The sequence below is a fragment of the Hetaerina americana genome, unplaced genomic scaffold, assembly GCF_022747635.1.
Source record: "Hetaerina americana unplaced genomic scaffold, ioHetAmer1.1.p SCAF_13, whole genome shotgun sequence".
NCBI classification, from domain to species: domain Eukaryota; kingdom Metazoa; phylum Arthropoda; class Insecta; order Odonata; family Calopterygidae; genus Hetaerina; species Hetaerina americana.
The window spans coordinates 16,121,493-16,147,435 of NW_027286403.1; the positions used below are offsets into that span (position 1 = coordinate 16,121,493).

The 25,943-nt window shown below is 41.1% G+C and overlaps 1 long non-coding RNA gene across 1 annotated transcript in view; it reads right to left on the reverse strand.

The window, feature by feature from the left end:
* Nucleotides 1–13,873, reverse strand: part of LOC139686163 (uncharacterized) — a 303,845-nt gene extending 289,972 nt beyond the window's left edge. Inside the window, exon 1 of the long non-coding RNA XR_011700311.1 lies at nt 13,562–13,873. This is a non-coding gene — a long non-coding RNA (uncharacterized lncRNA). The remainder of the gene's footprint in view (nt 1–13,561) is intronic.
* Between the last annotated feature and the right edge of the window lie 12,070 nt (nt 13,874–25,943).

Consider the following 25,943-nt stretch of genomic DNA (forward strand, 5'->3'; position numbering starts at 1 on the left):
TATCCCGTAATCCTCTTTCCCTCCCCTTCTCTCTTTTTTACTAAACATCATATCGATACACTAATTCCATAGTCACAGTATTTTTCATCGACCTTGGATAATTATCGCAGTCGCATGATTACGTCGAACGCCGAAGAAAATCAATCGCTCGCATAATTTACGCAATGCGTTTGAACTTGAGTAAAAAGTGAAATCGTCTAATTGAAATATAGTAGTTGTATTTTACATGGGAGGCGACCGACAGCTTTCCGGCGGGAGGCGGTTTCCGACGGCTTTCCAGCTTTATGGGAGGCGACCGAAAGGTTTTAAAAAGTATGCCACACATACGATTTTTACACCATCATACGCACATGGCAAAGAAAAGAAAAAAACATTTTTTGAGTCCCATAATAGTGTTTAAGGGAGGCGAGCTAAGGTCATGTGCGAAATTAGGAATGGAGTGGAAAATAAGGGTGGAGAGAAACCCGGCGTTGGCATCATCCTATTCTTCTCGAAAGGCGCCAAGGGGTCCGCAGTTAAACGTCCCAACCGAAAGACGCGTACTCACCCGAAGTGCTCTACACAAAGCACCTCAAGAAGGAACCGGGATACCACTGAACAATATTTCTTGTCACCAGATTTGAACTCGGGCCTTCTTGGTGGGAAGCCTGTACCGCAACATCCTGATCCCCAATTGAAAAATACCTTATTCCCACGGTGATGTATACATCCAATCTGAAAGTTGCAATCAACTGCAGCACTATCAGTGAAGTCAAACTATGTAGACCTAGTGGCGAGTGCTGGGAAAATACATTTACATATGAGCATACATGGAACCCTGAAAGTCAACACTAGGGTGTGTGGCAGAGGGCGACTCCACACCAGGCATGAAGAATCAAAAATAAGGGATACTTCATTCATTTTCAACAATATATACGCTAAATAATTCAAATGATATAAAAAATTTAACAAGATCTATATGCACATGCTTAAAAGTAAAATAATTCCCTTCGCATGCAAGGTGAACTGCTGGGGAATTATTTTACTCATTATTAGCTGCTAACGCACAAGGCAACTTTAAAGAAATGTTTCCATTGTCGCAGCCACGTGCATTTATTCTGATTCCCTAACGTTTGCGGGCTAAATGACATCCTAAAACTTTTGGTACGTTGTTCGTGCGATCTCATCACATATCTTATTCTCGTGGTGCCTCCAAAGTGTTAATGGATTTCATTGGCTTCAACACCGGCCGAATTGCTTTCAAATCAAGAATAGCGTAAGATTGTCGCCGCATGTCAAAGAGGGCGAGCAGGTAATGAAGAATTCGTGATGCTGATATGAGCAATGCCCCATTCCTCAACCTCTTGTCTCGCGTGCAACAGCCGGAACATGTAAAAGTTGTGTTCTACTTCCCATCTCAATCGCTGAAATCTTTTAAACATCACACTCGAAAGTCCCAACTATGCAAAAAAGAGAAAGAGTCAAAGACACTGTAGAGATTTCCAAGACGAGTAATTTCCACTCCGCGTCGCCAATTGCAGGGCCAAGAACTTAAAAAAAAAAACCAACTCACCAACGTGAAACACTAGATTTCTTTCCCGGGTCCACTTTGGAGGATGTATTTCTATAGTAGCAATACCCGAGTTTCATTTTTACGGCGGTATCATTTTTTTTTTTTTTAGATGTCCCTTTTGCTATTCAGCCTAACGCGCCATCCTCGAGAGCTGCTGGAAAATGTATGGACGTAAATAACGAACTAACCACACGCACGTGTCTTCATCAAAATTGAAACTGCTTCCAAATATATTTAGAGTACAGTTTCCACAAAAATATACCATTATATTCTCCATACTCATGGAGATGAAGGATACTTTCAAAGCACCTCTTCCACATCGCTTAACCACGCGCGCCTCTCGACGTTCCCAGGATAATGACGCACTCTGTAGGGCTTTCGAAGTTAGGCCATCCCTTTACGTACGTGGGTTTTTTTTAAACACGAATTCCGATTTTCCACCACGTACTCGATAAAAAAAATATCTCTATTGATAAAAAATATAACATACATACGACTTCGGTACGCCAACGTTTAGTGGAATTTCAAGTGGGCATTTTCTCCTAGCAAAAACGTCATTTTCCAAGTTTTTCCGTTTTTTGAGAGGAAAATAATTATTTGATATTTATTTCACAATTATATCGTGACAGTCCTTGAAAAAAATCTCAGAATGTCTAAGAATTTCCCTGACCTCTCTCAGTGGTGAATATTTCCCTGTTTTTTTGCCTATCTCCCATAGCTCTTCTAGCTCTCACAGCTCACTAATATACTAAAACTCAATGGCCTCTTAAATTTAACGTAAATTTCCTCTCTTTTCTCTCTACATGTTGCCTAAAGTTTTCTTAGCTCGCTATATTTCCCCCGTCGTGTATAAACTATACATACGGATTTTCCTTCCCATCTTCCTGCATTCATATTAACGCACTACACTCTTTACCAAGGGTCATTCACCCCAATAGGTTCTTGCCTTGATTTACAATTGAAAAACCCTTCAATATTTTTCATTAGTTCCGTGTTCACGTCCTTTGGTTGCTATCCTCCTAAATTCTACGGTAACCCTACGGTTTATTTTCCAATTTGCCAACATTTATGGAATTCCTTGAGAATTCTCTCAGGAATAGTTACTTTTAACATTTAAATAGTAGCTTTTCCTAAGGTTAACGTTCGCAAGGCCGTCTTTACGTTTTTCTCTTTACATTTCAGTGACCAATAACGTCAAATATTTTCCAAGCATGAAGTAATAACTAAACAACGATAATTTCTAAAAGTTTAACGGGAGGAATTCTCTTCGCATGAAATCACAAATGCTGATTACTGTTAATAATCTACACTATGAATATTAAATAAATATGTTTAGTACAGTCGTCCACAGTAACAGGTTTACTACTTCAAATATTTTAACTAATTTCCACAAAATCGTGAAAATTCGTCCTACAGTTAGCCAATGGGGTCCTACAAACTACGAAAAGGGGTCCTACAGTTAGCCAATAAAAATCTCTGATTCTCCGATTCAATTCCAGTCAAATATCCATTAGAACTCATACATTTTGTTTTATCAATGTAAAGAGAACTTTTTCCCCCGCCTTTACCGTCGTAGTAACCCCGAAGTGAATACAGGACCTCGCACCCTGATTAACTAATCATCATTTTTAAACTGACCCTGAAAAAAATATAATTGCAACGATTTGAGATATTACGCCGGGATATAATATTCACGTACGTATACACTTTAGGAATCCTCCCGAATACAAGTTTCTATACACTGCCATTCTCATACCAACTCTTAAAAGCTTAATCCATTTCGCAAAAATTGAAAATAAGCTTAACTGGATTTCAATAAGACGATAGTAATATTTTTGGCGGATGCTAAAGAATTGGGAGACCCAAATGGGCATAATAAAAGTGTATGCCGGACTAATGAAATACAATGGCCGCAAAACTAGTACACTCTTCTAGAGTAAAAATAAATGAATTGATAAAGCAGAAGAAAAGGCAGCCGTGTCAGGTTGGAAGTGCAATCTACGTTGTCAACGCAAAAGGTAGCCGGAAAGTTTAGACGGCTCCCTTTGTCCCTGAGAAGGAGAGCCTCGTTTCCCACGCGTTATATTCTATTCAATGGCATTCCACACGTGTCCCGAGTAAGCCGGGGCCATTGCCTCTTTGGACGCTCAAAATGCAATCCCCGATCACGTTTCGTTCCCGGATAAAATGACGCCTCCGACAAAATCACACGGCTTAGGCTGGCTGCCCTGTGGTCTATTAGGGAATCCTACAACCCATGATTTTGACGAAAAACTGGGTGATTTGCGGTGAAAAGAAATCCCACATCATTCCATTTCCGGAAACCTATGGTCCCGGGCTTATTACTCGGGTAAGACGTATCATTTGTTCTTTGAGCATCACCCATACGTGCGCTGGCATCAGCGAGTTGCCCTCCAAAGTATCCCGTCGAGCCATCACGCGCCCTTTGATTAAAGCCCTTGGCTCTTTTTTTTCTTATATCCGAGAGATGAGAATAAATGCCTGGGATATTCCTCGACCAATCGTAGGCGAGATTCCGCCCTCCGAAGGACAAAAACTCCGGAATAGCAATGCTGGGATCAGGGAAGATCGTAATTTCCCCTCCCCCTCCCCTCGTCAAGAGACCGAACGATTTCATTTGATGCAGGGGATGTCATACAGAATACATGAAATATGGCGACCTTGATAAAACAAAATTCGTTCTAAACAATGTCCTAAAAACTACATTCCTTGTTATAGAGCTAAGGAGTGGATAGAGTGCTAGGCTGATGACTATAGTGTTCGCTTTCAATTCACCCCGACGTCTCTAGGCACCCTCACCTTCATAAAACTCGTAATCTCTTCGTGGAAAACCGCAGTCGGAACAGGGGCAGAAATGTGCCATATGTCTGAATTTCACACGGCATTAGCCTTGGCTGTGTTACATCCTTTACTTATCAAACCAACCTCCGGATCGATCGATTTCTGTGGCTTCAGATTCACAACGAAAATTCTTCCGGAGGAACCACCGCCTACACATCCGGGAGCACCACCCTCAAGGGCAAAGGAAGGCCGAATGAACACATCTCGGTGCACTTCAAAGGAACGTGGGCGAGATAATGCCCCATTCCGAAAATGAAAACCAAAAACCGAGCAACAATTGCATTATGTACGCATTCCCAACGTTCCGGAGTAATCCGCGAGTGCGACAAATTCGTAGGGCCAGAATCGTTACCAAGATGGTAAACTAACAAACAAAGGCAATACCTGTCGCCAATAAGTATATTGAGACGTTAAAAAATATCTCGAATGCATGAGAACATAAAATCAAAAGCAATATACAAACATTTAAATAGAGACGACCTCTATAAATTTTCTATAAATATAGACGGCATTCTATATATATATTTTTTTAAGGTAAGCTACCGGTTAAGGTAGGTTTTTCGATGGACACAACTACCAAATAAATAATTCTATATATATATATATATATATATATATATATATATATATATATATATATAGATAGATAGATTATTATATAGATTATATGGATAGATTATATTTAGATTCTATATGGATACATTCTATAATATAAATTCTATAAATATAGACGACTTCTAATCTACATTTGGAATGCAGCAGGGTATATTTTCAGATAAATTCCAAGAAACTGCGGGTGATGCCGCAACGGTAACTTTTATCGGAATTAATAATTTCAGAGTGTAAAAATCATTCGCCTTGACTGGGATCCGAACCCGGATCCCTCGACGTACGGCCGAGTGTTTCAGCCAGTTAAGCTATCGAGGCGTCTCGGTCTCACCGTAAACTGAAATTTTGGGGGCGAATCCCGGCCAAGGCGAATGATTTTTACACTCTGAAATTGTTGCTTTGAAATTTTCAGATGTTGCGAAAAACCGCTCTCTTTCAGACAATTTGGAGTCCCACCGCCATTAAAATAATTTTAAGCCCGTAAATATTTGTAATCCTCCAATCTCTTATTTATTTTGTATATTTTTATCGGTAATTTACATTACAGCACTTAGCATTAGACTTAACACTCCAACGTTTTAACCACGACTAACATTCACGCACGAAACGGCATTAGGAGACTCGGGTGTAAAAGAAACACCCACTTTAACCCCCTGCCTTGTCTTTCTTGGTTGCTCTAGACATCTATCTCCCTTTGCAACCTTTCGCTTTCCCTTCCTCTAAAGCCCTCGCCAATTCATTAGCCTGATAATGAATCAATCGGTCGTCTTTATGCCATTCCAATCTTATCCCTCCACCCCTACTCCGCGAGGATTTATTTCCTCATCTATCACAATTGGGCTGATATCACTTGTTCCTTGCTGTCATCAAGCTGCCTCCAACGATTCTCCAAATCCTTTTATAGCTTCCCCCTATGGACTGTTCACCCCCTCCCGGGAGTTCCATTCCCAGGCGCATGCAAACGAATTCACCACTACTTCCAAAATCCTAAATTTCCAAGCCGAGCTCAAAATCTTATCTCCACGTCGGCGGAATTCAGTGTGTCTGCTTCTGACCAGGCCCAATCACACAAAAAGCAACACTCTCCCCGGCATCCACGACAGTACCGCTCATTTACATACCATGGTATTTTGCAGGACAGAAAGTTAAGTTTTTATCATTTATTGACAGGTGAGTTTTATTCACTATTAGTCATTATTTATGGAGGAGGGAGTAAGATCTGTTAAATATAATACATAGGATTACCATGAATAAATATGAGTATTTAAAAGCAATTGAACGTCGTGTCCAAGTTTAAATCCGGTACTTTCCCTTGACACACGGTTTATCACCTGGAGACAGATTCCGATTGAGAATTACATTTATTTACGAGGAAGTAACATGAACTGAGACTAATATGAAAAACTTCATTTAAACGTTCTTAGTGCAGGTGCACTACCTTACGAAACCATATCAGTAGAAAATAACCGACTATTATTTAAAAGGGAATAAAATAATTGTACGTTCCTTCATGGGACCACCGTGAATAAACGCATTTCAACTTAAATTTTCAGTGACAGTCTACAGGGTGAGTGTAGGCTTTTAATGGCCTACGGCTTTTAATAACTACAAACTTTAATGGCCTACCTATGGCTTTTAATAACTACAAACTACTGTGGTCGTAAGCCCCAACTAACCTGAGCCAAAATAATATTTAACTCTGTAATGCACATTACGATGATTAATTCTTTCGATCAAATACTTTCTACCTCCCATAATTTCTTTCAAAGAGCCTAACTTTCACTTAGCCATGCTTTCGCAGTATTCTCCCCTCTATTTTCACCCTCAGTATCTCATTCCCTCTAAGTATCGCCTGTATCCACTTGCTCTGACACATAATTTCTCCCAAAAGCCGTCATTTCAATTTACATGCATAGAACTTCATCATCTGTTTTCCATTCAGTCCATTTTAGTCTTCCCATTCTTATCCACATTAACAGCTCACAAGCCTCTAACCTTACGTCTATCCTCTTGACTGAACAACCAAGTTTCTGAGCCGTACAAAACTTCGCTCCATACTGAAGTTTTAACTAGTCTTTCTTTAACATGTTTACGTAAGCTGCATGTCATCAACTTCCGCCATTATGTCTGTTGTGTTTAGCTGTTTACCAAACAGAACTCTCCTTTTTATTTTCCCCCTACTCTACACACCCTCATCCAAAACACTTCCTAAATACAAGGGCTTATCAAAAAATATGACACTTATGAGAATAAATACAATAAATACTAGTAGATGAACTACTCTGCCCGTTTTAGTTCAACCCCCAACTTTAATACGACCTTTTTCATTTCTGGAGAATCTTATTGCCTTCCTTTTTTTCCATGAGTAATTATCACCCCCACAACTATAACACATACTCTGCAAAGCGCAGAGTTGTGATTGCAAATCTATGGCAGAGTGGTTAACTAATATTTGACATTTAAAATGATTTAAATGATTTGATAAGTTCCCCATCTACTTTTATTTCAGCCCTACCTATGCCACCGTCACGATTCCTGCAGCATATGCATAGAAAATAACAGGTGATAATGAACATCTCTGTCTTGGTCCTCATCAAGGTTATAGTCCATGGGGTTGGTTCAACCGAGCACAAACGTGAAATTGAATCATAAAGTTAACCCTGATATTTCCATTGGAAAATAAATTTCTGAGAAGATTTTATCTCCATTGGAACAGATTATTCATGACTTTCGTGTACTATTTTTACAGGGATACAATCAAACCTGTCGTAGAGCCTAAAGAAAAAAAGCTTCATAATACTTGGCATTCCCCAGAGTAACTTCTAGGCATTTTAGTAACTCCTGAATGAATTTTTCAGTGATTGATACCTGTAGAGGGTCTTTCTGCATTTGCTGCCCGAGGAGATGGCAGGTAAATATAAATTTTTGAATTTGTAAATAACCACTCTCAGACCTCCGATGTGGTTGGCGTCACAAGTCGACCTTGGATCAACATCTTTTGCTCGATACTTTAAATTTGGAGAAGGTCTTTCCGTCAGAAGCTGCAGGCAGAGCTGTGCGATCCGACACTAAAACTACGAGAGATGACCGAACGTCAAATGACAAGCAAAAAATTCACGAACGCAATGAAGGACAGCCAGCTTGCCCACAGCGTAGGAATTTAAGCCATTGAAAAAAGGTGCCCACACCGTCACCTCAAACGTCGAACGATGACGTGGTGCTGGTAGTTTTAGCCTCTCACGCCAAGACCCTGCAAAGGACCAAAAGACAAGATCAACCGCGCAGACCCCATATTAATTATATACGTGGGACGCCCGTCATTGACAAGTTCAATTTATCCATTATGATGGATTGCAATTAATCTCCTCATTCATATGAATGCATCATCACAAGTCCAGTCACCAAGGGATCCGCTTCTACTCCCGGGAGATCGGTAAGACAGCATGGCACAGTGAACAGGCAAGTGATCGAGCGGGACCCGTATTCTCCTCGAAGGCTTATTGCTATGACAACATGGTTGGCGTTGCTTATGTAGGGATTGCGAAAAGAATGAGGAGGGGGTTGATCAGCTACCGCCAACCTTAAACAAGTGCCCTAGAGAGCGCAGATTAATGTCTCTCAGGACGAGGCGTAAACTCGAGGAACCTCCGTGACGGGCTCAGTTGCGGACACGAACACAGAGAAAACGTTTTTCCGAGCCCAGAAAACCGGCTGCGGGCAGAAGCACTCAACCTTTGGTGAGGATGTGCGCTCCCCACCACACGAGTTTGCCGATCGCCGAGGCAAAACCGAGCCCGGGGATCTAACCCGCCTTTCGCCGCAAATAGCTGCGCTCGACCCAACCTCATTGATCAAGAAAAATATGACCAGGATGTTTGGGGGTAAACTTCACCAAGTTGGAATGCAATTCAGTTCGCGGGGTTATTGCCAAATGGGAAACCGCAAATAAAACGCAGATCCGTTTGCACTACACTCCGAACGTAAAAATAAAACCCCTTCCTGGCCATAACATGACTACAAGCATGCTGACCTTTCATGTCATGTTCATTACTATTGTGGCAAGTAACATTAATTCAGGAGAAAGAACTATCCGTCGTAAATTCCATCAACAATTGTTTAGAACATTAATAAAAGATTTATCGAGGGTCCACAAATTCCAATCCAAACCGTAAACAAAGCCTCACATGGGAGATGGATTCACGACTCAACAAACAATGAATGATTGCGGAAATAATGCCTTTTGAAGAAACTACAGATCTCAACCCCTACATATAACTAACTCAGTGCTCACATCAAGGCAAGGCAAACGGCGAGGCTAGGCGATGAACCGCAGGGGACGTACGATGTAGTAACGTCAATACATACAATTTACATCAATCATAGTTTCCCCCACCTAAGGCTTGAGTGTTTGCGTATGTCCTTGCTATCATTTATGTTTCTCAAAAACCCAATTACATGGTATTGGAAACAATTGGCTGTTTTAGGGATTACATGATACCTATAACCACCCCCTGCCACACAATACTTGTATAGCGGAGGGGCTTGTACGGTACCATGCAGATTTAAAACAAAAATTTACCCGGTACACTGAAGAAACGCCTGTGAAGTGTGACGATATTATCGGAGGGGTGCCTGGAAAAAGATGGAAAATGCCAACAAACGTATGATCAACTCACGTCGATGATGTAGGCGCATTTTCTCCCACGACGCCGAAAACTTTCTTGAGCGTACGTAAACACCACAACATAGCCTCCAAGGACTACGAAGGGGTTTTAATGGTTGAGCGTGCGAAGAATTTCAAAAGGAATGGCTTTTCTCAACATGGACAAGGGTTCGATCCACAAAGTTTAAGATTAGGTTGCTTTTCGGTCTCCACTTCAATGTTGCAGCAAGTTCAGACCGTCTTTAGCTTATCTCTAATAGTGCACTCATGTGTACCCATCACGTTATTAGCACTAGAATGAGACACCCACCCCTGAGGGGAAAAATGACGACGGGAGTGGAGCTCCTCCGCAGTACCGAGACTAGCTTGAAAGAATTCAATTCACGGGTATTTATTGACACAGCCAAATAAGAGGGAAGGTCTCACCAAGAGAAGCGACAATAACAATAAGCATTTGACGAGTGTGTCCATTCATTGACTTCCGTTTCAATAGATCAGATTTGGTTGCAGACAAGCACTTGATATCCAAATTCCCCACTACCCACGAACAGAGACGTTCCGACAACACAAAGCATTTTTATGACTTTTACGCTCGAACCCTTGCATGTGCCGCAGAAATTTAACTTTGTATAATGGACCTGCAATGAGCATGCTCCCGAACGATACATAACAATTTGACCCAAGAGGACACCAGTATACAGAGAAGTTTGCCCGCAAATGGAGCACCTCTCTCACCCCCCCCCACCACCTCTTCCTCCTCCACTCCGATTACGCCCAACGACGCTCATTCGTTAGCATAAATATTAGCAGGTAACGAAAAGAGTAAGAATCACTAATGTCAAACAGCTTAGTGCCGTTATTATGGCTCATTGCTACGCATCTTGGTCGGCCAGATAGGCTAATCGAATCTTACCTTCAGGAAACGGTGGTATTTATCTGATTTTTAGGTGCCTTGAGAACCCATATGCTCTTAACTTGATGAAACCGAGTTATGGCCATTTAATTACTGTCGCATACGAAACTACCTGTAACATCTATTGTAAAAATCCCATACACCCGTATTTCATGATTGCAAATGCTTATCTTATAAATATTTGAGGAATATAAAATATCAGAAAATGGCATAATGAGCAAGAGCATCAAAAATGTCTTATTGGAATGCCATGATAGTCTTTTAAGTGGTTAAAAAACGTTAGCCGATAACATTTATACATCGATAGCATACATCTGATCCTTGAAAATATTGACAACGAAAATGTAGATCATCATTTGTAAAGTAGTTTTTACGTAGGTGCCTCACGACTTCAAACAGGTCATCACTTTTTCTCCTGATATAATGATCGTACTACTTACTCTTATCTACAAAAGAGGCTCTTCGTTCTGATTACAGAGGTGACGCGAAAAATGTAGTTCCTGAATATCAACCTATTCATATATTTTAACACATAATTAATGCATTTGATAAACGCCATTTGGAAGTGATTATTGCAAATATTGCTTCTAGTTATTAGAAATGAGATGTGTAGCCCATTCTTAATGAGTATACTTAACCTAAACTACCTGGAAATGCTTTTGAATACGTTTTTATGATTAACATAGAAAAACTTAACCAAGTTTTTTGGGTAGCCTGGAGTATACTGGGTTCTTGTATACTTGGATTCTCAAAACTCACTCCAATCAATCCATCAATCAAGCAATGCCAACTCAACCACCTACCCATGTATTATCCTAAATAAACTACACCGCTGTCATTTTACGCTAATGTTTAACAAGAGGAAAAGCATGCATAATTCTCGGTCATGATGCACATTCGCTTCCCAGCAAGTTTAATTTCACTGACATATTCATAAACATGTAACTATAAACCAACATTTTTCTTCCGTAAAGTGCAGGAAATACTGGACATAATTATTCCACGAAGAAAGATTCCTTTGTCAAACCAAAAACTAGTACTCGCACACAACATTATCCCGGATGTCTAGGAAGCCACATGATAAGCCATCAAGACATTATTCTTCTCTTTCGAAAGTACAATTCAAAGAAATACGACAAAAGCAGATAACCTAAAAAACATTCAGCTTGCCTGTGTTCGAAAGGCTCGGTAGTTGCTCGACTCGCTAATTCATCAAGGTAACTAACGATGATCATCCCTACTTTCGCAACTTGCATGGATTTCTGAGGCAAAATATTTCCCTGGTAATATTTCTAGTCCCTATAATATTCGAAAAAGTTTTAAAATTGGAAAGTGGCACCAAATGATCAAAAAGTTCCGAAGCACTGCAGACAGTAATTAACAGAACAAGACTTCTAATTTTTTATTGAAAATTACTTATCCGAATCCAAAACCTATGGTTTATAAGGCATATTCCCATATTTTAAGTCATTCGAAAGATAACTTAAGACTACCGGTGATTGAATGACTCTGTTTCAATTTTCCTCGCATGCTAAAACCAGGATGACGTTAAAGGAGATTTGATGGTAAATACGGTGGCTAGAGTAATCGCCTCCCAAGCCGCGGGCCCAGGTTATATTCCCGACATTGGCAGGCGATAATTTGTGGTACACCAGTCTCCGTATTAGTGTCATGTATACTGATTTCAAATTCAGTACCCACAACATCCACCGAATAGAATGCTATCGTAATTCCATGGCCATTTAAGTGGTGGAATTATTATCAATTACGTTAGCGCAGAACTACACCACCCTGCAACAAGTCATATTTCTATCTATAATTACGACCTATCTTATGCACTGCAATTGAAGATAAAACAAATAATTTTGCCATGACCAAGTTAAATACTGAACGCGTTCATTAACCAATGCAATGAATAGATCGCTAATACTTCATTTTAACATTTCATAACCAGTATTGTTATAACATATGTTTACGACCAAATGAGTTGCCATCTCGTTATTGTTTCATCATTACTTGGCCGTAAGAGTTAATCCGTCCCTCAGATTAACGAATCTGACCTCAATTGGTAAGAGCTTTCAAAATAACAACCTACGTAAGACGCAAGCATTTTACGTAATTCACGAAAATAAAATAGTCGAAGTCAACGAAAAGTAATACTAACACACATAACATTTTCAGCACAGAAAATTACGTGCATTGTACCTATCTCAGGGCTGAATACGACACTACGCCGAATACTTACTTCGTGGATAGTTTACGTGCGTGATGTACCTAAATTCGTTGGTAACTGAGTCTGAGCACAAGTTTCTAGTCTAATGATGAAATCCAAAGTCATTCAAGAATGCCCGAGGAATTCAACACATTTTACAAACGCCGTTGCTATGGTAACATCTAAATGTAACGTTGGTAAAAAAGAAGTTTTGCAATTATCAAGCTCAGAACCCAGAGCGGATCTGTGTACCCTATGACACAGAAGGCTACAAAACATTGTTTTTTTAAAGAGCCGTGAGTAATGACAAAAGTTGATGGGATACAGTATTGCATGCATCATGTGGATTTGCTCACTCGGGAGAACAAATGCTACTTGAAATCTCAGGCGAGAAGTAAACAAGGTAACACATGAGACACACGCGACCGAAATACTAACCTCAACTGACACACAAAGTTTAAAACCGGATGCGTGCCATCACCAGAGAGCGGTAGATTCTCAAGTAACAAGTTCTTTCTTACTTGAAATACTTTCCAACACTTTGGAAAAAGTGAAAAGCGCATAATTCTAAATTACATACTTTATAACATTAAAAACCTTCATAATTTGAAATGAAACTTCATGAAAGCAACAAATATTCCCAAATCAATTTGTTCGCTCACAGACTAGAAACCGCGATAAACGAAATAGAAAATTTTCGAAACACATTAACAATCAAAAGTTTGAGAACAAGAAGTGTAAGTAACTCACCTCGTCGCCCTGAAGCAAAATTCGCGGCTGCAACCTGTTACACACCAGCTCCTTCACACTTCACGTTCTTCAAAACACTCAACACATTAAACATCACTTAAGGGACTTTTATGTTCACAGTTTACTCTATTAACAAATTTGGGGAACGAGACCATACACTGCTCGCCACTGTGGTCACTGGATAACGCCAGCTCGGGATGTCGGTGGCAAGTTGTCGGGCAACATGGTCACTCTCACGAGGCGAAAAGCCGGACGTCCCCTTGACTTATACGCGCGCCGACGACGCTCAACACACTCCAGCTACCTCCTACCTCCGACATGCTGCGCTCACGGGCTCCCGAGCGACACTACCGCCAGTTCTGAGCTACAGTTTCTCCCTTCCCTACTCTCTCTCTCATCCCCTCCAGTTCCCTCTCCCCTGCTTCTCGCAGCCCGCCACCCCCCTCGGCCCCCGACAAGTCCTCATCCCTCTGGCACTCGCTCCGGCTCAAGGCCTCCCCTTCCCTTCCCGATTCCACGGCGCAGAGGCTGGCGGCAGGACCTGCCACCGCCCGCCCCTCCACTGGCGATCGTGAAAAATTTAGGCGTGTGGAGTTCCATGATTTCCATCCCTCCTTCCCTGAGCAACCAAAATACAATGTTTAGGAAGTCTGCGGAAGACGGAGCCGAGCTATGGTTCTGGTCTATGACGGGCGTCCCTCTTCCTCAACGCGAGCGGAAAAATATTTTTTTTTAATTTCCGAACTAATTTTTCCACTCGCGTCAAAATAAATGAAGTGTTTGATTACATAGGTAAGTGCATTGGTGATATCTGGATTTGATGCTTAAAAGCGATCGATGAAAATGAAGAACTAGATGAGTACAGCAAATGATTAATTATCGTAGGCCCGTTTTCAACACATTGGCGACAACCATAGATTACAATCCCGTCTGCGCGGAAATCGGAATAAAATGGTAACTTAGACATAAATGTTGAAATCTAGTTCATTTCCATAATCATTGAGCTTATATATTGTCCTTAGTTTTGCCCATGGAAGAATTTATTCACCGCGTAATCATATTTTTTCCACCCTTGTAAGGTTATAAGTAATGTAAGGCTCGCATAGGTAGGTAAGGTAATAAAGGCAGAGACAAAGGCCGAGTATGATGAGGGAGATAGATTGCAGTACAGATAGATACAAATACTGATTCTTTCCCCCAGACAATCAGGAATCATGAGAGAAAGAAATCAAAGTTCCTATGGAATTATTAAAGGTATTTAATTTACAAGTCAGTACAAGATTAAACGTTGCGTAGACACAAGATACATTCGTAGGTGCATGTGTATGTTAATTGATAGTATGTACGTGCATATGTATTTGCATGTGTGTAAGTTATAAAGGTTTTCGAATGAATATATACGATTTTGTGTGTGTAGATTGACATGCATTTGTGGGTTTTGCATGTAGTTTTATTCTTAATTACGGGTGGTGACCTAACACCCCCCGCCACACGCCCCTTCAGCAGCTTTCGGGGTATTATGTAGATGTATGAGGCCAGGGCATTAGTTTTGGGCGTCGAAAGTGAGAGTAATCCCCGGTCATCGGGAGCCTCGAGTAACTTTCGTGGGGCACCAACACGTTTTTGGCAGCGACTTATGGTTCCTCTCTTTGGCAAAGGTACGAGAGATAAGAAAGTAAAATAAGTATGAATTTTGGGCGCGTGGTCGATTAAAAAGGAAATGTTATTATATTGTTAAGGAATTCATAAAACTAGCTTATCACAGTGGATGACGGCTGCCGCCAACAAGTATATAGGTATACACTTCACAGTGTGGTATGCAATACTCAAAAGAGTGTATCCCGTAATGTACTCGTAAGTTAGGGCAAACCTCAGTGATATTAGGATAGAAACAATACAGAAATTCCGATACTACTATTTCGATTGTACAATCAGTTGCAGCTGGCTCTCCTGTGCCGCAGCAATGGACACTGGAAGAATGGCGTCGGTTCTGGGTGAAAGCTAAAGCCGACATTATTTATTATCCGTTAAACGATCATGATCGATTAAGTTAGTTCGTCTTTAAGTAGGTACGTTTTCAGTGTAACATGAAACCAAAAAAATCGCACCGAGGCACCGTGGAGCCATTACTATGTACTCCGAGAGAAAGCGTTTCCATAGATAGTTTCGTCATTGAAAAATATTACGGACTGAATGAGATGACGGCATGTTAAGGTACGTCATCAAAGGTTCACGGCGTGAAGGGTACCATCACTTGAAAAAAAAATCGCTTCTCACCCCAAACCTTCAAGGACGGCTTCGCGTGAGCACGAAGTTTCGCATTTTTTTGCAGTTTCTTACGAAAGAGTTTGATTGCGATGCTCCTTTCGGCCTTTTTCCACACGTCAGTCACGTGACACATCCCCAAGTGCAATCCCCCGCGGTGCAATTTTCATGCTTCATCCGGTGGAGACGTGACCAGCCTCTCCGAACACTGACAAAGTTTGGATTTAAGGCGACTTCAATTCCCCTGAATCACACGTGACGTCCAGTATGGGCGGAATGAGTTGCGGAAGTAATAATGTAGCGAAATAGGAGCGAATCGAAGTGTACCTTCCGGCCAAAAAGTCTCCAGAGCGAGCAATAATGCAGGAAGTAGGGAAGGAGTTAGGAAAGAACAGAAGCGGAGGTTTCGGTGCCTTCTCAACAAACGCCCGCGGAATTACTTTGGAAGTGGCTTCCAGAAACTTAGACATTCGTAAGCGTAATTCGCTTTCATTCCCTACCCCCTCACAACATATATTAGTAATACTCAATTTCAGACCGAAACCAGAATCGTTTACTGGTCCTTCGAGAAGATTCTTTATGTGCAGTCCTTTCCAAAAACCTTGTGGCATTAACCGGCTCTCCGAGAATTTTTTCGGAGATGTGTGAAAAAATATTTGTAATGCTGGTGATGAATCGCTAGCGGGAACTTAGACTGCGATACTTTTATCTTGGCCCCTGAAAGGTCGGTGGGCCTGCAAGCCATTGGAAAGTGTCAATTGCCAAATAAAGAAAGTTTTCACGCCGGTGACTACCTGCAGAGTTTTGGATGCGATAGTATGCACATTTACACTGAATACAACCACCTGCCGAATTGCTAGCGCGGGCTAAGCTTGAAACTTTGGTCAAGATTTTGGGGAACATTTCGCGTGATCACAGGAATGACGGCATGTGGATAAAAACCGTAGCAGGACGCGATGCATTGTATAGATAAGACCGATCACTTTGCAAAAAATGTTTTGTTAATTTATTTCACCAAAACTCTTTCTTGGAATAATTACACAAAATCATTGCCCAAGGAACAACTTCTGGTGATTTAATAAACACTCGCGGGGTCCCAATAAAAAAATCTTCTCCCTACTGCAGGTTTTCTTAATTCCCCAATGCGCATGAATTTATTGTTGTGCGACTATCCATGGCAGCGCGGTAAAACCGATCGGGAAATGTGGTGGGGGGTCTGCTCTTACAACGTAGCCGGTCACCAGTTTTCTCCGAGCAGTTTGAGCGGAAAGACGTGCCTCCGCGTGAAGTGAGTTTTTCGACTTCGTAGAACGGCGCGATGGAGCGCCCAACCACACGCCACACAACCCCAGCCATACGTCCTTCATCGTTACCAACTTCTTGGCCCGGAGCACCACCTCAGTGGCCCCCCAGCCCCTTACAGTCCCGACTGGGCTCCGTGCGGCTTTTATTTGTTTCCACGGCTGCAGAGAGAGCTGAAAGGTAAGTATTTGTAGACCGTGGAAAACATCCAAAAGCACGTTACAACGTTCCTGAGAGACATTCCCGTCGAAGAGTTTCAGGGTGCCCTCCAGGCGTGGCACACGCGTCTACTCAAGTGCATTGATGCAGGGGGAGAGTATTTTGACGAATTTTAAACATTTGTATAAGTGCGATCAATTAATCTATTTTCCCAGAGAATTCCTATTACTTTTGTAGTAGACTTATATATACATGTACATGTATTATATTTTTTTTTTTTTTTTTTAAGTAATCTACCGGTTAAGGTAGGTTTTTGGACTGACACAACTACCAAACAAACACCTTATCACTCCCAACAAAACACAAAATCAATCATCCTACTCTATATCAGGTCCCTCTTCATCTCTGAGTACTTCCTTCCTCCCTTCATCCCGTCCAACAACCCTATCCTGTTCCTTCCCTTTCCTCTTTTGCCCAACATTCTACCCTCTATCACAGTCTTCAACATCCCACTGCCGGTCAACACCCCCTTCATCCACTTTTCCTGCCTGCATAGGATTGCTCCCAACAAACCCCTCTCTTCGCCCACCATACCAAGTACTTCCTCATTTGTTTTCTTCTCTGTCCATTTCACCTTCTCCATTCTTCTCCACACCCACATTTCAAAAGCCTCCAGTCTACGTCTATCCTCCTGCTTCAATGACCACGTTTCCGCGCCGTACATAGCTACGCTCCATATCAAAGTTTTTACGAGTCTTTTCTTAACATCCTTACTCAAAGTCCCCGTCATCAACTCCCTCCTCCTCGTGAAAGCCTCTTTGCCTAGCGCAATTCTTCTCCTTACGTCCCTACTACTTTGACCGTGTTGGTCCAAAACACTACCGAGATACGTAAACTGTTCTACCTGCTCTAGCTTTTGCCCTCCTATTTTAATGTTAAGCTTGGCCTTTTTCTTTCTAGAAAATCGCATAACCTTTGTTTTATTAATATTGATTCTCATCCCATACCTGTCGCACTGAATTTCCAATTCACTAAGCAATGCTTGCAGCCCCTTGGCTGACTGACAAACTAAAGCTTGGTCATCAGCAAACCTAACTGATTTTACGACTTCCCCGCCCACTTTCATTCCTACCTCGAGTTCTTCCCATGCCTCTTTGATCATTTCTTCTGCGTACAGGTTGAACAGCAACGGTGATAATGGGCAACCCTGCCTTACACCCCTTCCTAACACTGCCCATCCTGACTCCCCGTTTCCCACCCTCACCTGGGCAGTCTGAGACATGTACAGATTGCGGATTAGCCTCCTTTCCCTCCAATCTATTCCTATTTTCTGCAATATACTCATTAGTTTTTCCCAATTTACTCTATCAAACGCTTTTTCGAAATCTACGAAACAGGCAAATACCTCCTGGTTGTGTTCTATATTCCTCTCGATTAATAATCTCATTACTGCAATGGCATCACGCGTACCTCTCCCCTTCCTAAACCCAAACTGATCATCCCCTAAGTAATCATTTGCCCTACTCTCTATCCTTTTGTTTATGATCCTGAGAACAACCTTAGCTGCGTGGGATATCAAACTAATTGTCCTATAGTCCTCACATGACGTGGCCTTTACCTTTTTCGGAATAGGAACTAAAACTGATCTCACAAAGTCTTCCGGCCAGATTCCCTCCTCATAAATACTACGGATCAGCCCATATAGCCTCTTCCTCCCACATTTTCCCAAGCATTTCAAAAGTTCCACGGGAATGTTATCTACCCCCACGGCCTTATTTAGTTTCATCTCCCTTAATGCCCTTTCTATCTCATTGTCTAGTATGCCTGGACCTAAGCTATCTTCCTCTACGTCATGTTCCTTTTCAATGTCTAACTTTGTTGGTCTAAGCTCTTTACTATACAGGTCTTCTACATATTCCTTCCATCTCTCTTGGATCTTTCCTGCGTCAACTATTACCTTACCGGCCTTATCTCTAACTGCTATCGTTGATCTCCCTTTCTTACTTCCCGATAAAGATTTAACTATGCTGTAAAGCGCACCGATTTCCCCCTTCCTCTGCAGACTTTCCATATTCTCGCACTGCGTCTTCCACCATGCTTCCTTTGCTTTATTTGTTGCCCGCCTCAATTTATTGTTCAATTCTTTGTACTTCATTTTGCCTAATTCTGTATTTATATTCTTCCATTTTCGCCGCTCATCCATTTTTGTAATCATCTCATCCGTGATCCATGGTTTACGAGTCCTTTTAGCGTTAACGGTTCCAATAGTGTCTTTTGCCGCTTTAGACAACCCTTTTTTGATACATTCCCATTTTTCTTCAATAGTACTTAGCTCTTTACCGTCCTCCATGATTTTCTCTATCGCCTGTTTGTATTCCTTTCTTTTCAACCCATTTAATGCTTCTACATTCCATTTTCTAACTCGCCGCCCCTGCCTTATCTTTTTAAAACGTACGCTACATTTCATAACAACTAAATTGTGGTCTGAGTCCGCATCCGCTCCCGGGAAGCTGTGGGAATTTATCACACTGTTCCTAAACCTGTGTCTAACCAGGATATAATCTAGCTGATATCTTCCCGAGTCACCTGGCATTTTCCATGTATACCTGCGTCTTTTGTGGTGTCTGAACCAAGTGTTGGTGATAACTAACCCCTGTCTCCTGCAGAACTCAACTGCTTTCTCCCCGCGGTCATTCCTCGTGCCTAAACCGTAGTCCCCCACCTCATCACCATCTCTTCCTTCGCCTACTGTCGCATTCCAATCCCCCATCACTATCAAATGTTTCCCTGCAGGAACACATGCAATCATGTCCTCTAACTGATCGTATATCCTATCGACCTCTTCTTCCTTATGGTTGCTCGGTGGCATGTATACCTGGATAATAACTAAGTTCGTCGGTTCTGCTTTTATCTCCACTAGTAGTATTCTATCCGTTACCTGCTCTATGTTGACTACGCTTCTTCCTACCTCTTCATTTAATACTATGGCGACCCCTCGTTGGCTCTCGTCCCCACCGTTGTATATTATTCTATACTTATCACTCCAGTAATCCCCGCTATCTTTCCATCTCACCTCGCATAGACCTAAAATATCTATATTTCCCCTTTCCATCTCTCGCTTAACATTCTCCAATTTCCCCGTCCTCATCATTGTCCTAACATTCCACGTTCCTATTCTAACTAATTTGGTCTTCTTCTCCTGCGTCTTCTGTCCTGCTGCTGCTGGTTTTCCCTTGCAAGGGTTTCGTGGGATGACGACCGCGGAAGCCTTGCCTCCCCCGCTGCCGGGCACGACACACGTCCGATTGGGCCGAGCCCCGTGGTTGCCAGGACTCAAAATATCTCTATTGTCCATCACATTGTTCTTGGGAATGATAATTGAGGTGGTTTCCCGTTGCCTTCCTCAATAGTGTTTTTAACGTGACACCATCACTTACTGGCCGCCCCACTGGGGTCAGACGCCATTGCAGCCGCCTCACTGAGGAACAGACGCTGCGTGGACTACCTTTCGTCTGGCTCCTAACCTTCGACCTATCTGGCATGGGTGACCCTACCAGGAGCAATTTTTATTACTCCCGCCAGTACAGCTCTAGGGGTCATCGGAACGCACAAGCCCTTCCACCACGTCAAGGTTGTAGTCCGGGGAGGGATGTATTATATATATATATATATATATATATATATATATATATATATATATATATGTATGTATGTGTGTGTGTGTGTGTGTGTGTGCGTATGTATAATAAATCTAACACTTCTATTGCGTTCACCAATCTTCGATGCATTCGTAGATACGTGTGTAGATAAAAATTTAGAAAAGATTAAGAAAATTGAAAATAACTCATTTTAATGTTTCGGTGGTTTCAGCCGGTTTCATCAATATACGAGGAGTAAATCAACTCAGCATTAATTATGAGGAGGTGGAAGGATAAGGTGGGTTTTGCATGGACACAAGTTGCCAAATGGTACACCGACAATTCCCTTGTCTCTCTTGACAAAACATTGCCCGACATCCAACATTACAAGTCCCTCTTCAATTCCGAATGCTTCCCCCTTCTTCTCCTTTCATTCCGATCAACATGCCTATCCTATTCCTACCTCTTCCTCGTTTGCCTAATATTCTCACCTCTATCACAATCTTCAATATCCCATTGCCAATCAAAGCGCTCTCCATCCATCTTTCCTGCCACTTTTGCCAGCTATCCCCTCTCTTCTCCCCCACCAGGTTTAGAACTTACTCGTTTTCTTTACTTTTGGTCTACTCTACCATTTTTGTCATTCTCCACACTCACATTTCGATGGCCTCCAATCCAATGACCATGTTTCCGCGCCGTAGATAACTACGCTCCATATCAAAGTGTTAACCTTTTCTTAACATCCTTACTTAACGTCCCTGTCATCAATTCCCTCCTTCTCGCGAAAGTCTCTTTACCTAATGCAACTCTTCTCCTTATGTTCCTATTACTTGAACCATTTTGGTCCAAAAGACTTCCAAGATAGGTACATTTTTCCACCCGTTCTAGTTTTTGCCCTACCAATGAAACATTTAAAATACATGCTCGTACTTTATATGCATTACATTTCACAATTTATAAAATTGCATGCACCCTATAAAATATTATCTTAACACGTTTGTATACAATTACACTATTGAATTATGTGGGGTGTAGATAGTCCAGGGGTAGAGCGTTGGACTACTAGCCAAAGGGCCAGGGTTCAATTCCCTCTCTAAACACCCAAGCTGGGTGATTTTTTGGGTACCAGATCTTCCTGGGAAACCATAGCCGGCACAGGGAAAGGAACCCTACCCTGATGTGTGAATTTCTCACGCCGTCAGGACTAGCATTAGGTGAATCTACTATCACCTACCAAACTGACCCTCGGGTTCATTACTGTGTTTATATATATTTTTTTATTCGAGGGATGTCTACAAGTGAGTACCGTTTTTATTTCTTGCCGCGACAGATGTATCACAGCTCTGCGACAGGTGCCTGGAAAATGGTGGGAACTACGTAATAATATATTTTGTAGAATTCTTTATCAAAAATTTTGTTTTACTGTGTGCACTTTCTTTTCATTTGCAGTTATTACTTACGTACCTCTCATACAATTTTATACATTATATACACATGCGCGCAGTTATGCAATATTATATTATTTTGAAGTGGACCCAATTGACATTTTAAATGCCACTAGTTTCTAAAAAAAGTTAATGTTCGCATTAAAAATACAATTTTTGCCTTAGCTCCAAATTAAACTTGTTTATTTAGAATTCACCTAAAATAAATACCGAGACCAAGTATTTTTCCAAATCGGTGGAGAAAACTGTTCAGCTATTCCAACTTGGAATTAAAGTCTATGATGCAATGATGCATATGTTGACTGCATTTTAACATTTTTCTAAAGGGTTTACATTTTTAAGGTAACTTTTCTCGTTCATGAATAAATTTTTTTGCTAGGGCTTTGTGAGACCTCGGCTATTTAAGTTCCCGTATTTAACTGTAACACTCCAAGGAAACTTCTCTCGACAGTGTAAGTGGGAGTGCTTACTCATCGACTTAATACTGCACACTTATATGATATTTTCATTTAATAAACGCTTGCATTAGTGCAGAAGAGGAATCTCGTGGTTCTCATTACATTTAATCTTCATAGAAGGCAGGTAACGTTACTAACTCCCGTAGCTTTTATATTAATCGTAATGCAAGTGTGTACTCTAATATCTATTTCTACGGCTTTTGATGCAGTCGGGCACAGCACAGAAGGGCATTCCCATTTGATTTATTTCTTCAGTCCAATTAGATATCGAAAAGTTAAAAGTAAATCTGCGAGCGCCACGCAACGCCGTGCTCTTCTCTTCACATGAACCCACACTTTGGTTGCGAATAGATACAGCTGTGTCCAGACTCGTCATTTAGGCGCCTAAATCGCCCGACTTAGTGTGGACGCCATGTTGAAGGGTGTCCAAACTCGTTAAGCAGTGAGCGAGCGCAAATTTAGACACCTAATTTAGGCCCCGGATTTAGGACACATGAAGTGTATCCTTAATACACCATACTGCAACCCCATAATTCCAAGTACTCGAAGCGAGACAACTAGCAGAAGAATAATCGCCATGGCGGGAGTGTATTATATCTGTTGGTCACTAAAAAATGGGTTATTTCTTTGAGAGAGTATATTTTTACTCGCTGAACAAACGATAGCCTTGTCTACGTGATGTGGGAAAAGGCGGATATTTCCTTAGGCAAGAGAAATTTAGCATCTTTTGTATGAATTTCATTTAATTCTTGTAATTAATTTATGTTATCAAGTTATTGGATGCAGACATTTGAAATGTAGAGGTAAGAACATATTTATTTGTTTGGTGCTTAATTTCATGACTAAGAACATCGTCTTTGTCATTGTGCTTGGTGCCACGCTTCGTTTGTGTGCTTGTTAAATCTTATTTTGGTATAAAAACATTACGGAAAATAATCTTCAAGAGTAATGTTGCGTTCGGAGTGTTTAACCATTTATTAATGCCCTTAGTAAAAATATAGCTGTCTGCATGAATCAAACTGGGTAATCACACAGGTCGTTCGCCAAACCTTTGCAAAAGAGTCACCGTTTCACCACGTGAGCCCGCAAAGTAATAAAACCAACAACAATTAAAAAGCGCAGACAAAGACTAATAGTAGGATAAATATGGTATTGATTGCTTAACTTAAAAATATGAAAAATTTAGCAAGAAAAATACGCATGAATATAAATAAACTACATATGATACCATGAACGGCTATGAAAAATCCCCCTTATCGTAGTTTTTATATCCCTTCTGTAAATTCTAAAGCCCCTGGGAAAAATCTCCTCATCTCTTATGTCTTGAGATAACCAGCTCTCAGTTCCTTTAATTATATCCGCTTCGTTTCTTCTAATCGTGCGGTGAAATTCGGCTATTTTGTTTTTTTAAACTTCGGCAGTTTATTGCCACTGCGGAGATAGGTATATTCTTGATCAATTTATTGCAAGATCCCTTTCTGATGCGTCTTACTCTAGGAGTTATATTTACTTATTCATTCTCATGTGCTAAGTCTAAAATTTCATTAAAAATGCCGTGATTCTTGTCACAATTGTTTTGCGAAATACCCATGCAATGCTTATTAAGTTAATTCACACTAGTTGACCTACTCTTTAACCTACCAAGCAAGGTGACCTCTCCTCATATGTTCCTGAATCCTAGTCGCTACCCTCTGCGATGCCTAACGTGCGCCAGAATGATTGAGAGGCTCCCCACACGATGCAAGGACAGGCTGCAAGTCGATGAAGTCCACTCTTATTCCTCTGCAAAAATTTCCCAATCTATTATTTACCCCCTCAATTCGGCTCAAACACAAAGCAATGACTCGCATGACTCCTTCTCCTTTCCTCCACCTATGAAACTATAGTTTTTTCAGTCAATGGATGGATGATTGAAATTTTCTCCGATTATAATTCTCCTATTGTGTACATCTCACCAACTCACTTCCCACCCACACGCACATACACAAAAACACATCTCTTTCACGCTTTCGTTCAATCATTATACCCTCTATCCGGTAGATGTTTCTCGCAAAAGCTTTCATTTATTAAACAGACGTGGTTTTCGAGCAAGTTTGAAATGTTTGAGATGAGAAGAGGACCGGCGAAATTTGAACTTTTAGCCAGGTTCGGAACAAGCGGGTTTGGCAGTGAAACTGAAGGAACTATTTCGGCCCCACACTATTTGGGTAGATTGGGCCACAAAGATATGATAAGGAGGATAAGACTCCAATACATATAGATACAAGTATTCGTTCTTTCTCCGGAAAATTAGGAATCATAGTTGTAGGAAATCAAAAAAGCAAAAAACGTTTGGTGATCTAACACCCCCCTCCACACGCCCTTGCGGCGGCTTGCGGGGTATTATGTAGATGTAGGAAATCAGAGTCATCATAGAAATAGTAGAGACATTCGATTTGCAAGTCAGGACAGGATTTAAGCGCTTGCGTGGACATACGTGTAAGATATATTCTTTGGTGTATGTGTGTGTTAGTTGACGGTGCATTTATTTGTATGCGTGCAGGTTGTAAGGGTTTTTGCATGAATATGTATCTGTGGGTGTAGATTTGCATGCGGTTTGATTCTGTTTTGCGGGTGGTCATCTAACGCCCCCGCCACACGCCCTAGCGGCGACTTGCGGGTTATTGTGCAGATGAGATGCAGACGTAGACACAAAGCATATCTTTAAACAATTATTATCTAGGATTAATGTCCGAAAAATTACCCTGGAGTAAAATACCATATAATAAGATAAAAAGTTTAAAGTTATTGAAATGTATATTACCATCTGACCTAATAATCAAAACAAAATAAATAAAACGGATAATCTACAGAGTTAAATGTTGTCCGATAAGAGGAAATGAATACAAAACTAGCACCAAAAGTAACCCAAATTACTAAATTAAAAGATGGAAATAGAAACCTTTAAAAAAAGACTGCCGAATGAATTGTAAAGTGAACTCATAGTTACGCAAAAAATATTAAGCGGTTTTGCAATTACACACAATTGTTTGCGCAAGCTATCTCAAATATAAAAATATTTACACTCGGACATCATCTGTTTATCCCTTATTCTTAGCTATTTAGATGGCAGTAC